Raw genomic sequence first — 15,485 nt, forward strand, 5'->3', positions numbered from 1 at the left:
CTATTCACCAGATCTAGCTCCCTCCGACTATCATCTGTTTCCAAACCTGAAGAAACACCTCAAGGGTAGCAAATTTCACACCATTTCTGATGCCATGGCTGCTACGGATGACTGGTTTTAGGCACAACCGAAATCCTTCTTTTTGCAAGGCTTACAGAACTCTGAATACCGATGTAAGAAGTGTGTTGACATCAGTGGGGAGTATGTGGAATAAATGTAAAGTTTCATCTTCCTATCTCATTTCCTTCTGGGTAAAGCCAAAGACTTATCAGCAGCCCCTCGTACATAGAGTCCCATTAGCTCCGTCCCCAAATCACGGATCAAATACGAATCTAAAATATGCCAATCTGAAAGCAGCCTTAGAGATGGAGCCTGCAAAGGGGAAAGCTGGAGTAAAAAAAGTCATATAATGGGCAGCAGCGTTGCTGCTCCTCCTGTATATACACATGACAGCTTATTATGAAAATGCGGCTGAAAAGTTAGCTACGCTTTAACCTTTATCGTTACATAAAAAATTGATAGCTGAACAATTTATTTCTTACTATAAATGAACAGAAAAATATGGCAGATTCCAGGCCCCTTGCTTCCAGACACGATTCCCATACCTGCACTTCTATATTCTAATCATTAATACAAGCAACAAGCACATTGTTATCTTCCTTGTGCCACTTATTTGCAGGCAGCATTTGCTTGGAGCCAGGGACAAGCTCAGCTCGGTCTGGTGACAATTTCAGCAGGCAAGGAGTGTTGCCCCTGCCAAAAAAGCTTTGCTGAAAGGAATGAAAGTGCTGTCCTCAATGTATAACTAAACGCAGAACATGAAAGCTCCTATTAAGGAGCTCCGTGTAATGGACATCTATTCATATATGTGAAAGTGATAAATGGCCGTCGTATAATGAATTTCTTCTACGGGCTTTTTTTAAATTTTTTTTTAAGTTTTTGGTTTCGAAGAAGCTGTAATGATGATGTCTTTTGGAATGGGAAATACTGACATCCTGACAGCGAAGACGACTGCGTGATGGAATTGTTCTCCGCTCCTTGTTTGCAAAGAAGTACAATTTTGCTGAAGACTATCTTTCCAGAACACAATTCTTTTTGAAAGAAAAACTCCCTATTAAAAAAAAAAAAAAAAAAAAAAATCCGCAGTAAATAGAAATCGAGTTATCCTCTTCTAATGTTTTTTTGATACTCTACTTATTTTCAGATTAACCCCTTAAAGACATGGCCAAAGACGTAGCAATTTTTTGGGATTTTCATCTTCAGTTTTCAAAAACCGTAACATTTTTATTTTTTCGTCAACATAACCCTATCATTGGCTTATTCATTCGTGTGGCGAGCTGCAGTATTTATTAGTAGCATTTTTGGAGACATTATTTATTGCATAACTTGACATTTTATTTACTTTTTGGGGGGTGGGTATAAAAACAAAAATTCTGCAATTTTTTTAGTGTTCACCATAAAGCATAAATGACAGGATAATGGTTTCTTGCGGGTCAGTCTGATTTAGGACGGTCTCACCCAACCGGGTTGAAAGGAATGTATTTTCAAATTTTTCTTCACACTCGCAGATACAAAATGTGTACTGCACGAGCGGAAAAAAAAATTCTGCATGCTCTATTTCCCTGCAAAATCCACATGCACGTCCCCCACTGATGTCAATGGAGGTGTGTGACCCGCAGCCCATATGCAATTAACATCCTGTATGGGCTGTTGGTGCCCACGTTATCGCCAAGTGGCAGCGCAGGAAATACAAACAAACAAAACACCCGTACTGTGCATGACCGCCCGCGTGCTTCCATGGTCATCTGCAATAGAGTAAAGTGTGGCACGCAGGGTTACCGGCCGACCTCACAGCTGAAATCTGCTGCGGGAATCCAACGCGCTTGTGTGAGCCTGCCATAAGATGATCCCTGCATTTCAGGTGTAGCACAACACAGAAAATGATCCCTAAGCCAATAGTTGTCAGGTTGTGCTCCTTGGACCTGTAGTTCTATGGGTTTCCAGGAGCACACGGCTGCAGGTGTGGTTGATTTGGCAGGCTAATTTTGTGGAGTTCTCCAGCTAGCCAATCACCATTGGTCTTATGTACATAAATACCAGCCCCTCTCACTAGAGGCTGCTGGTCATTTTCCCATTTATCTCACAGAACTCTGGTACTTGAAGTCATGCAAGTTCTGTTTCGGTGTAAGTTGCATGCATGAGGTTCTTGGTGGGATTTACTTGTGTCTGTTTGTTGATTTGTACAGTGACTTGTTCAGTGTGTGTTTACAGGTGTTCAGACATTGTTCTGTGTCTGTATGCATTGTTGAATTTCTGTGTGGTGATATCTGTGTCTGGAGGTGTGAAGATACCTGTTGTATGATTTCCCTTGTCTGTTGTCCCCGTGTCTAGGGGGAGACAGGCCCCTAGGTTCCAATGTGGGGCTGCCCTTATTGGGCTGATCGTCCCGCTTGTAGCCAGGGTTCCTTTTTGTGGTTTTAGTTGTCTTGCTAGAGTAGGGACTCACAAGACAACGAGAACCCTTGACGTGGGCTTGTGAGCTTACGTATTCTGGTCAAAATACAAACCAATACCTTGTATGTACTATTCATATTTCCATCTGTTTGAGTTGTAGAACATTTGGTAAGTATTTTGGCGTGTTTTGTCTGTGGTTGTTTGTATCTCCCTTTGTGTATCCCTTGGGTTTGTGCACTCTTTCTGTGCAGTCTATTGTGACAGAGGCCATTTGTGTAAGATGCAATAGTTCTATCTCGAGTGTCATGATTAGCAACTCCTCCAACCCACACAACATCATACAGGACTTATCCATATGGGACTAGTACAGATGCATCTATGTCATACTAAGGAGCAAGTACACTAATTGTGACTGATCAGAGTAAGTCAGTGGCAGGATCAACAATAACAGTGTGACTCAGACATGACATCATCACTAATTAGCTTTGTGGTTTTCTCCAGTCCAGATCGACATGACTGCCTCTCTTGTCCAACTTGTCTCATCAGAGGTTTCCACACAAATGTCTTTGGCTCTTTGCTTTTTCATATCCGTAATCCCTATATTAAGATAAACTTGTAATAGTAAGTGCGATGAAAGGATCATGCTGGTAACAGGAAGATGTCGGTGTGTGGCCAGAAAGAGCAGGCGGGACAAACAGAAGACTACCCCGGACGTCGGGACAGCGGGTGAAAACCAGGACTGTCCCACCAGAAATGGGACAGTTGGGAGGTGTGGGTTAAGTTGCTGAAATCTGAGTTATCTCTGATCTTGACTGTTCATGTGAGGTTGCCAGTTGTATTATACAGCTGTCATCTGCAAATGATAGTGTAGGCATAGCCCCTGAGCCAGTGCCATCACAGTGCTGTAATAACATGTTTCCCCTAAAATAAGACCTACTCTGATAACAAGCCTTACCCTGATTTTCAAGGGGGCGGGGTGGGGGCTTGAAATATAAGTGCTCCCCCAAAAATAAGCCCTAACTACACTGCATGAAAAAAAAAAAAACAATATTCAGCAGGCAGCGTTCGCTCCCTCACGCTAGGCTACGGCGCTACGGCAGTCTTCCGTGTAGTCCTCAGTGCTGAGAGAGCATTCTCTTTCTGGTAATGGCGCTTGAATACCCTACCTTAAAGGGGTTGTCTCGCGAAAGCAAGTGGGGTTAAGCACTTCTGTATGGCCATATTAATGCACTTTGTAATATACATCGTGCATTAAATATGAGCCATACAGAAGTTATTCACTTACGTTCCCTGCGCTGGCGTCCCCGTCTCCATGGCTCCGTCTAACTTCAGCGTCTAATCGCCCGATTAGACGCACTTGCGCAGAAGGGTCTTCTGCCTTCGGGTCTGTCCGGCAGCAGCGGCTTTCTGGCTTTGCCCCTTCTACGCATCATCGCGTAGCTCCGCCCCGTCATGTGTGCCGATTCCAGCCAATCAGGGAAGGTAAGTGAATAACTTCTGTATGGCTCATATTTAATGCATGATGTATATTACAAAGTGCATTGATATGGCCATACAGAAGTGCTTAACCCCACTTGCTTTCGCGAGACAACCCCTTTAAGCAAGTCATTGCTGTGATTGGATCACGAGTGCAGTGGCTCAGTCAATCAGAGCTGGCGTGATGAACCAATCACAGTGATTCAGTGAATGACATAATTGACTGGCTGTGATTGGTTTATCGAGTGCCGGCTCCGATTGGCTGAGCCACGGTGCTCATGTTCCAATCACAGCAATCTCTTGCTGGAGGTGGATATTCAAGCCTCATTACCAGGAAGAGAATGCTCTCTCAGCGCTGAGGACTACACGGAAGACTGCCAGAGGGTCGCAGCCTAGGGTGAGGGAGCCAAACGCCGTCTGCTAGGTAAGTATTAAGACAACCCCTGAAAATAAGACACTGTGCTTCTTTTGGGGTAAAAATTAATATAAGGCAGTGTCCTATTTTCGGCAAAACAAGGTACTATGGTGGCTTGTGTTAAGTACATGTGAGTCGCGACTTACTATTATGGTGCAGGGCACAGAGGTGTTAATGCTTGTCCATGAGTTTGCATTATAGTTGGATTAAAACTTTTTCCCCATTTTGTAATCATGTGACAGTCTAACACCACAACCCCTGCTGATGACCATATAGTCATTGCCTAGTTAAGTCACTTCATAGAAGAAAATTTTGAATTAAAGTGACTCTTCAATTTCGGAACAAAACTTTGTTCTTGGACTGGAGGACTAAGGGGTAGAGATGAGCGAGCATACTTGCTAAGGCAAACTACTCGAGCGAGTAGTGCCTTATGCGAGTACCTGCCCACTCGTCTCTAAAGATTTGTGTGCCGGCGGGGGGCAAGGAGCGGCGGGGGAGAGCGGGGAGGAACGGGGGGGAGATCTCTCTCTCACTCTCTCTCCCCGCTCCCCCCTGATCACTCCTGCAACTCACCACTCTTCCCCTCTGGCACCCGAATCTTTAGAGACGAGCGGGTAGGTACTTGCATAAAGCACTTCTCGCTCAAGTAGTTTGCCTTAGCAAAAACGCTCGCTCATCTCTACTAAGGGGATAGTTTACTGGATATATTATAATCTACTTAATGTACATTGAGCACTGCTCTCTGACTGGCCAGTTCTCATCACATGAACAGCTCTGGCCAATCAGAAAGCAGGTATAGTGCAATGGCAGTCTAACATTACCAATACACTATGTGGATTAGATAGTCTGAAGATTGTATTAGCCATTTTGGACAGCTGATAGCAGGACCTAGATCCAGCGAATCACAGGGATAACAGAGAAGAACAACTTCAGGCCTAAGACACAATTTTATCTCAAAACCGAGGGGTCACTTTGAGGGGTTTTCCAATATAAAAACATTGCTAGCAGTGAGAAAACGAAGCTAATATAGATTTAAATTAAAAACATATATTTTAAAACATATATACTCACTCCTCTGATGCCGTGTTGCTCCCTCACTGCCACTCTGGTGCTCCGGTAACTTTGTTTGTGTTGTCTGCAGTGGTCATGTGGTTTTTTTACCCACCTGACCACTGCAACCAATAGGAGGCCTACAACGAGATGTCATTAGTGATGCCCCATAAACCTACCAGGCCTTCACAATGTGACAGATTTACAGGACATCACTAGGCTAGAAGACCTGGTCATGTCACGAGTTGTACACTATGGCACTGGAATGGTGCTCTGGAGTCACAAAAGTACATGATTTAAATGTACTTTGGGGCAGCAGGGGCTCAATAGTCCAAAAAAAATTATAAGTCAGACCAACCCTTTAACAAATGGACCACAAAGGTCTTCTATTTACCAGTAATCTGTTAATTTTAGGACCCATTACTTGTGAAGCGGTTACTGCCCTATTGGACAGGCAATATTTTGGTCATAAGGTGACTTTGTAATGGAGAAGGTGGCATATAGGAGTAGTAACAGGTCTAAAATAAATGTGTGCAGTCTTCGTAGAAGCTCTCACTTCCCTACTTATGCTTCCTATGGCTCTAAAACTGTCAAATGCTGTGATTTGGCATTACTCCAAGCAGAAAAAAGCCTTATACAATGAAATACAAGACAATACAGCTCACTTTTCTCTCCAACATATCACTTCTTCGGCTTTAATTTCTCATTAACATCGCTAATTAGACATATCCTAATTAGATGTTTTATAGATAGCAATTCAGTGTTATGTAAGAATGACAATGTCTCTGCTTAGTCGGAATCTGTCAAAGAAACAAAACATCCAGGGACAGCCAGAAAGAAAGGAGCATTCTATTAGGCTATAGCGCTCTCGATAATTCTCTTGGTACCCATAGGTGGTAATTCATATATACAGTTTGCAGCACAATAAAGTTACCCATACATATTAGATTAACATTGGCTGAACATGCCAATTTTGATAGGACTGGTTGACCATTTAGGTCTCATGTCCATAGGCAGGTCAGATTCCACATGCGGGAGCTCGCAGCGGAATCCAACACTGCCCACAGCCGTCGACCTTGCGTACTTCTCCGGGTCTTCTTTTTTCTGTACTGCGGATGTGTACGGAAGCGCCGGCCGGCATCCACCACACATGCGCAGTATAGTTTTTTCCCCCAAACTTCTGCTTTCCCGCAGAATTCGTGGCCCATCCGCAATGTCTATTGCGGATAGGATGGCTTCCATTGCCTTCAATGGAAGCCGTCTGTGCGGAAACCGTACTAAAATGAAGCATGCTGTGATTTGTGTTCCGCATACGGAATCCGTAAAACACATCCGAATGTGTAAATTCAAGTGCAGACACCCATGATTCCCTATGGGTGGCTTGAACTGCGGATCTTCCATGCGGGTGGACATTAGGCCTAAGGGGTATGTGGGATTTCATTATGCCAAATCTTTCATTCTCACAAGAGATAAGCCACCGCCAGAAGGATCTGGCAGTTACTTATTCCCCTCTCCCTATTGAGAAAACATGCATGCTTGGCCAAGCAAAGTGAGCAATTTTCATGAGGAGCAACTATCTAAGGTGTATGGCCACCTTAAAAAGGTTATCCCAAAATACGAGGGATAAACTTTTCCTCTATCCACAGGATAATTGTCTGATCAGATAGGTGTCTGATCACTGGGTGATCGAATGCTGGGACCTCTATTGATCATGAAAATGGGGTCTCCCCATTTTAATGGAGCAGCAATCGAGCATGTGTTCTGTTGGTCTATTCGTCTTTATGGAATTGACTACAAGAAGCTGAGTACAACACTTGGCTACAGTATGAATCCTTTAGAGCTGGAAGGAGTGACAGTGCTCATGCTTGACTATCGCTGTATTCATATCGGCTCCCTGTTCGCATGATCAGTGGGGGTCCAGGCAGTTGGATTCCAATTGATCAGACACTAATCCTCTATCTATATTACAAAACTATATGATATAAAAGCAATGTAAATGCACTAGAGATGAGCGAGCATACTCGTTAAGGCAAATTACTCGAGCGAGTAGCAGCATTGTCTGCTCTTCCGAAAAGATTAGGCGGGCGGCGGGGATGAGTGGGGGGATGCATGGGGGAGCGGGGGGGGGGGGGGGGGGGAGAGAGAGATCTCCCTCCCGTCCTCCCCCCCCCCCCCGAATCTTTTCGGACGAGCAGGCAGTTACTCGAAAATGCAGCTACTCGCTCGAGTAATTTGCCTTAACGTGTATGCTTGCTCATCTCTAAAATGCACCATCAACATGAGGATCGCTGGATATTAACCAAAGATGTCCTAAGACCCTACTATCTATCTTCAGATATGTAGCTTGACACTTTTGGTTTTAGAATCATGAGGAGTCCACTAAAACCACCACCACTGATATATTAGAATCTTTCTGCATTTACATTAGCTATTTATGTGCACAGTGATTTGCCTCAATCTATCAAGATGGAAAGTCTTTCTTAGGCCGGTTTCACACACCTGAGAAAATCTCGCTAGATTTGTGCGTTGTGAGACGCACAAGTCTCACACAAATATGAACCCCATTCTTTTGAATGAAGTCATATACATGAGTGAAATAAATTGCTGCATGTCCTATCTTTCCATGTTCCTCGGAACATTGCCCATTATTTTCAATGGGACAGTTAAATACACTGCACAATGTGCGCATGAGTGCAAGGCGAGGTTTCCCATTGAAAACAATGGGAAACACTTGCTGATCCTCCAATGCGGCTGAAAGCCGCGCATGAGGATCGCTACTTTACTAAAGTGAAGAGGCGTTTTTGATATCCCAGTGAAAACGCACATTGGCGAGCGCAATATTGTGCTGAGTTTCATTGCCTGGTATTGTGCTCGCCCATGTGTTGGTAGCCTTGAAATAATAGGCTAGAAATATCTGATCTCAGAACCCTACCCTAAAAGTGTCAGGGAACCCAACTCTACAAGATCACATAAACTTGGATTGATGAATCCCTCCGGCGGCATCCGATGCATACACACATGAAGTGCAGTGTACTAGCCTTGGCTTCAACTACACACTGCATTTGAGATGGCTTGTAAAGAAATATCTGGCCTGTGGGATGACAGTTAAAGGGGTTTTCTGGTCATTTAGTATAGATGACCTATTCTCAGGATAGGTCATCAATGGTTGATTGCCATGGGTCCGATGATCAACTGATCCCCCAGCCCACTGTCAGAGCAGTGGGGCTGAACATTGTCATCGGAGTTGGAGTCGGAAGTGTAATAGAAAGGCTTTGCCCCACTGAAATCATTAGGAGCGATGCCTTCTATTACACTTCCAGTCCACATTGGGGCCGGAGCCGGAAGTATAATAGAAGACATCACTCCTATTGATCTCAATAGGGAAAAGCCTTTCTATTACACTTTTAGCTTCAACCCTGATGAAGATGTCTGGCCCCACTGCACTGATAGAGGGCCAGAGGATCAGCTAATCAGTGGGGATCCTGAGTGGTGTCTCCCTACCGATCAACTATTGATGACCTATCTTGAGTATAGGTCATCAATAGTAAATGCCCGTAAAACTCCTTTAAGCCACGATGGAAGGAATGGGCCAGCATGACTGTTCTGAAGAGCAGCTCCATCCCCGTGACTCCTTATAGGCACTTGAATATAGCATTCAAAGTTCTTCTTCTGCTTTATGCCAAATTTCCCCAAATACTGTATATCATTGTAAATCTGCTACTGTCCTTTGGTGGCTGTAAGTGGGCCTAAGTCCTTCTCTTTAAATGTCCCTTGCCTAAAGGAATAACTTATTTTTTAATAAGCTGTGCGGAACCCTTTTGTTTTTCAAAGTACTTTTATATAATATGGGCAATTGTACAGCTCACAAGATATTCTGAACTTAAGCAATTATGAAGTTCCACGCCTGGAGCTTGCAAATAATGAGTAGTTGACACAGAGTGTGTATTTTTACAATCCATAATAAAAATAGCTAATCAAACAAAAGTTCAGCCGTTGCTAAATGTATTAGAATCTCAACACTGAAACTTATGCAGTCTTGGAGAAAGACTATAAAAGAAGTAATTACATAAGATTTTTTTTTTATTTAGGCAACATTATCAGATCCTGGGACTGATTGTAAATTCATAGCAGTTTTGCCGCAATATATATGATTCAGCATGAAAGCAATTTCTATTCAGTACAGTGAATTACATAGGAACCAATCCGATTACTTGGTCATGAAATGAGGGGAGGGTTATGCAAAGAACTTACTCTCAAGGGAAAAAATGTCATCTACTTGGAGGAAGAAGAGCAGATAAAAAGAAATGCAAGGGAAATGGCTCACTTTTTGTCAATTACACTTCTTCTGGATCTCTGATTAGGTTTTTTTTTATAAGGTTGTCTACTTTGGCCAATTATCAAAAAATAAAGTGAACACTAGTAAAAGCCCCATCATCTGTGGGGAACTGGCATCAAGTGCACCATTTCCCTGCAGTGCCCCCACAGGAAAAATGACACATTACATGATGCATGCATTTTCTTCAAACCTATACAAGCCTAGTGCATTCTGTTTTTTTTTTTTTTTTTGGGGGGGGGGGGTGGTGGTGGTGGTGGTGGGGGGGGGGTTTATTGCCGCAAACCTAAAAAAGGCACCCGAAGAAGAAAACCTTTTTCCTTTTTATGTTACGCTCATGACTTTCCTGAAAATTGGGTGGGGCTCAGTGGGAGGGTGTGGCCTCCTGCGAGAGGCAACTTTACTATAAATTACATTATAAACTGGCATGAATGATATGTTAGATCTATACCAAGTCATAGCTGCCATTTATTAAGAGACGTTCACCTCTTAATATATGTAGTCTCATTTTACTTGATTATGACTGGCATTTGAAACGCCAGTCTTGTTAAATTCCTCCCATTGAACGGAGAGAATGCCATAACTTTCTTATGACCTACAACTAATATCTAGCTGTTGCGTTTTTTTCTTTTTTTACTGCAAAATGTTGTGAGAATTGTAGCAAAAAATGCTTTGCTTTTCCTAAAAACACAATTTGTGAAACCACCCTATGACTGGAGACTTTTTTTCTTGAAAAAATGCTGCGATTTTTGGTGTTTTGATGCAGTGGTGTTTTTTTTCCAGCAAAAAATGCTGCTAATAGATGTTTGCTGTAGCTCAATAGTAAAACAAGAGACACCCTACAAACATTGCATTTTTTGTAGTAGCAGTTTTTCTCTCTCTTTTTTTCTACTGTTTTTGGTCCATTTTCTTTTTTGCAACCACAGCATGCTCTGTGTATGGCATTTTTCAGCCATTTTTCTATAAGCATTTCTATAGGTAAAAAAAGCCAAAGAAAAAAATGCGTATATGAATAAAAACACCACCAACAGAATGCCAATAAAACAATGCAGGCATCATTCACCAACCAAAAAACTCTTCTGATTTCTTTGACTTTTTTTCTTCACTTAAAAACTGCAAGAAAAGACATATCTGAAGGCATCATGAGGCCAGATGCACACTAGCATTTAAAAACGTGTCTGTGTTGCATCCACAAAAATGGGCATTTTTCTATCCGGCCTTAGTCAGACGGGCGATTTTTCGCGCGATTTGCGGATCGCATGACGGATGCGCATCCGCAAATCGCGTGACCGGTGCGCGCAAGTCGCCCGCAAATCGCCCGAAAATCTGCTCCTAGCCGCGTTTCATTAGAAACGGGCCGGAGCTGTCCAGCGCATTGCATTCAATGGAGACGGCAATACAGCCGTCTCCATTGAAAGCAATGCGCTCTGGGCGAGCCCGGGATGAATTGTCGGTAAGGGCTTAAATATATAAGCCCTTCCCTGCAATCCATCCTAAAATGTGTTAAAATAAAAAAAAATTGTATACTCACCTTCTCCCGCCAGCCGGAGCTCCGCGTGGCCGTCCTGCAGTGGGTGTGAAGGGGGTGTGAGTCAGACCTGCCCCCTGATTGGCTCAGCGCTGAGCCAATCAGAGGCATGCCTCACTCACACCCATTCATGAATTCATGAATGGATGTGAGTCAGACCTGCCCCCTGATTGGCTCAGCGCTGAGAGGCAGCAGTCACTCACCATTCATGAATGGGTGTGTGAGTGTTTTCAGCCTCTGATTGGTCAGGGCTGTGACCAATCAGAGACAGATCATTCAGCAGGCGGGGATTTTAAAGCCCCGTCGGCTGAATAGTGCCAAGAAGCAGTTCAGGAGAACTGACAGCAGCCGCGGCTGGACTCCAGCTGCAGCGGAAAGGTGAGTATACAATTTTTTTTTATTTTAACACATTTTAGAATGAATTGCAGGGAAGGGTTTATATATTTAACCCCTTCCTGACAATTCACCCCGCGCACGCCGGCAGCCCATTGCTTTCAATGGAGCGGCTGTATTGCCACTCCATTGAATTCAATGGGCAAACATCGTTCTTCTCTGTCACAGCTGTTACAGCTGTGGCAGAGAAGAATGATTTGTCTTCTATATGTTCTCAATGGGGTCGGCGCTGCTGCCGCCGGCCCCATTGAGCGCATATACAGAAGAGAACAGGAATCGCAGATCGCAGATAGGTGCGATCTGCGATTTTTTTGTTCTATAATTTATCGGACGAGCGCATAAAAAGTGCTCATGTGTCCGATACCATTGCAAAGCAATGGTTTTATAAAATCGCCGGACGCATGCGCATGCGCAAATCGCGCGAAAAATCGCCCGTCTGACTAAGGCCTCCTTGTGCAGCTCAGTGATGCTTTTTTGCATCCATATTCACTTGAATGGAGGAGTCTTGTTCATAAATTGCGTCAGAATAGTCCATGCTGTAGGTTTTTCTCACGATCTCTGTGTCCGTGTAAAAAGAAAACAACAAAAAACTGATGTATTTCTTGCCACATTGACTAATATGGGGCCATATGCTATCCCAAGTCAAGTCAATTTTTTTACATGGATAAGAAACGGACTGATGTGCAAGTGGCCTTAAAAAGTTTTATGCATAGAGTTGGTTTTTCTTTGCTCTATTCCTGGAGAACTGGGCCGACTTTGCTTTTGGCTACAGGTTCTACTGAAGGGATGGGCTGCATTTCAATGGACAAGAAGATGGCTAGAAGGTTGGAAGAGTGTTTAAACTAGGAACTGGGAAGGAGGCCAACCAGAGTGATAGAGGGGGAGATAGTGTAGACAGTGACCTTGGATTAATTAATGAAAATGGGGGTGGAGCATCAGGAGGGGTTAGTACAGTTAGAACTTGACGAATAGTTAGCATGGATACACTTAAAATAAAAAATACAAAAAATTTCTAAACTGTATGAAGACTGATGCAATAAATCTGACCAATAAGGTTGATGAACTGGAAGTAATAATATCTGAAGAAGACTATGACATAGTGGGAATAACAGAGACCTGGTTGGATGAAAGCTGTGACTGGGCAGTTAACTTACAGGGTTATAGTCTGTTCAGGATCATAGAAAACAGAAAGAGGGAGGCGTTTGTCTTTATGTAAAATCCCGCTTAAAGGCTACATTACAGGAAGATATATGGGAGGGAGATGAACATGTAGAGTCTCTGTGGGTAGAAATACATAGGGGAAAAACAATAATTAAATCCTCATAGGGGTTTTCTATAGGCCACCAAATATAACAGAAGCCACTGAAAATCTATTACGGAGGCAAATTCGTGAAGCAGCAAATCACAATGAGAATGTTGATCACATAAAAGTAACAAATTTCCGGTAATGACTAAAAATAATTATCTTAACCAACTTGTACATGACCCAGCTAGTGGGATAGCCATTTTGGACTTATTCAGTCAGGTGTATTGGTCATTATTAACAGGGGTGCAGGTTGGGGGGCACCTAGGAAACAGTCACCATAATATAGTAAATTTCAACTTGTCTTTGAAAAGAAAGTTTTATCGGGGAGCTATAAAAATACTAAACTTTAGTAAGCCAAAGTTCGATCGGCTCGGAGTTGCCCTTAATATTATTGACTGGGACAATGTCCTTAAAAATAAGAGTAAAGACAATAAATGGGAAACATTTAAAAACATCTTAAATAGAGATGAGCAAATCTACTCGGTTGGGGTGTTTTTGAACTCGAGCACCGCTTTTTCCGAGTATCTCACTACTTGGACGAAAAGATTCGGGGGTACCGGGGGTAAGCGGGGGGTTGCAGAGGGGAGTGGGGGGGGGGGGGGGGCGGAGAGAAAGAGCTCCGCCCTGTTCCCCACTGCTACCCCCCCGCTCCACCACGCTTACCCCCGGCATCCCCCAAATCTTTTCGTCCAAGTAGTGAGTTACTCGGAAAAAGCGGTGCTCGAGTTCAAAAACACCCGAACCGAGTAGATTTGCTCATCTCTAATCTTAAATACTCACTGCGAGAGGAGAAAACCAATGTGGCTCACTAAAGAAGTACACATGTGTCTTCTTTTAGCCAAACATACTATGTTACTATGTTATTGAAGATGTCAAAGCTTTCGAATTGGTGGAAAAGTCCAACAAAAACTCCTTCCTCTTGCAAGATCAATCCAGCACATTAGTGCTTAGGAATAGAATTTTGTATCTAGGGTACATACTGGGGAATGTACACCTGTTCAGGTATTGTATCCTATTTACCAAGTACCATAGAAGATGTCTTTAATTTTGACTTGTTGACACTAAACCATTTTCCTTATTTTTTATTTCAATTTCTCTTAGTAAATGGTTTATTTTGATTCAGTTCTTTAGGTTATCATTCTGTACTTAGATGCAGTGTGGCATTTCACAAGCTTTTAAGTCTTTCCAGTATATTAAATCATATCCTTAGCAGCCCCCGGGTGTTTAATTGTGAGAGAATGACAGGAGAGACTTCCTTAGGCATTATTGGATTATGGGACACAGATAAATACAATGACACTATAGGGCAAGGTAGAAGAGAAATGGATTGTTCTCTTGGGTGTTTTAACATCTATCTGTACTGTAATATCATTCACTGCATGAACATGAAGGTGAATGCAACCTGGCCAGGTGTAAAAGTTAAGTTACATAAGTAGTAATCAGTTCTAGACACACTGATGAGACTGGTGCTATGAAGTGAACATTTTTATGCAAGAAATTTTTGCCTAATTGCCTGTATAGTTACACCAGCTTTAGGAGAGTAAAATAGATATTTGATGTTCTTGATGGGCCATGTGGGTTTTAAGGGCATAAGAACCATGTGAAAAGAATTTAATTAGCTACATACAGTCCTAGAACTTCAATGATATTTTTGCGTTCGTGTAGGGCGCAACTAGGATGCCTGCCACAGATGTCAGACTAAGATGTGATAATGTCCGCGAAGGACCAACATATAAATGTATAACATCACTGAAACTAGGGAAATACAAAATACAGAAAAGTCAATGCTCTCGCTAACCATCGTTCCTAGAGGGAGGATAGGAAAGGATATATAGCAGATGGAAATGCTAACAGAGCCACACACAGGTGAATACACCCCACACTAAAAGTATAATCAAGGATACTTATCTACAGACAACCACTGTCACACCAGACTCCTCAGGCAGGAAAATAACCAGCACCCATGTAAAGGTGGTGTTACGTCCATGCGGCACTAGAGCACCATGCCTCAGCATGGATGCAAGGAAGCGTTCACACAAACGCCATAAGCACATACAAGGTGCAAACTGAACACCAAGGTAGGACTGTGAACTGATCCCACGGGCAGACATATCATATCCCTACTCTAATGGGACAACCACTATAGGAAACCTGCTTACAAGCAGGGCGACTGTCCCGATAAGGATGACCCCATGCTGGAACCTAGGGACCTTCCTATCCCTGGATAGCAAACGATCCACAGCAGGACAGAATGCAGCTCACACCAACTCACAGAACTGGACTGTTCACACCTGGTGTCTGGAAACCTCCACAGACACTGAACATGTCGCTGCTTAAACCAACACCCCAGGGACTTGCACACAAGACAGAACAGGCATCTGCACAGACCCAATGAACACGTCACTGTTCATACACATGTCCGGCCACCTGCACAGACACTCACTACACATCATGCATAAAAGCAAAACCCTAGGGTGACAGAGAAACCCAACACAGAAACCCCACTCAGAGTTCATATGCATACAGATAA

The 15,485-nt window shown here is 43.2% G+C and overlaps 1 protein-coding gene across 1 annotated transcript in view; it reads right to left on the reverse strand.

The window, feature by feature from the left end:
- Positions 1–15,485, reverse strand: part of CDH22 (cadherin 22) — a 156,254-nt gene that overhangs the window by 100,383 nt on the left and 40,386 nt on the right. The gene's annotated exons all lie outside the window — the stretch shown is intronic.

The sequence above is a fragment of the Eleutherodactylus coqui genome, chromosome 13, assembly GCF_035609145.1.
Source record: "Eleutherodactylus coqui strain aEleCoq1 chromosome 13, aEleCoq1.hap1, whole genome shotgun sequence".
Classification (NCBI taxonomy): Eukaryota; Metazoa; Chordata; class Amphibia; order Anura; family Eleutherodactylidae; genus Eleutherodactylus; species Eleutherodactylus coqui.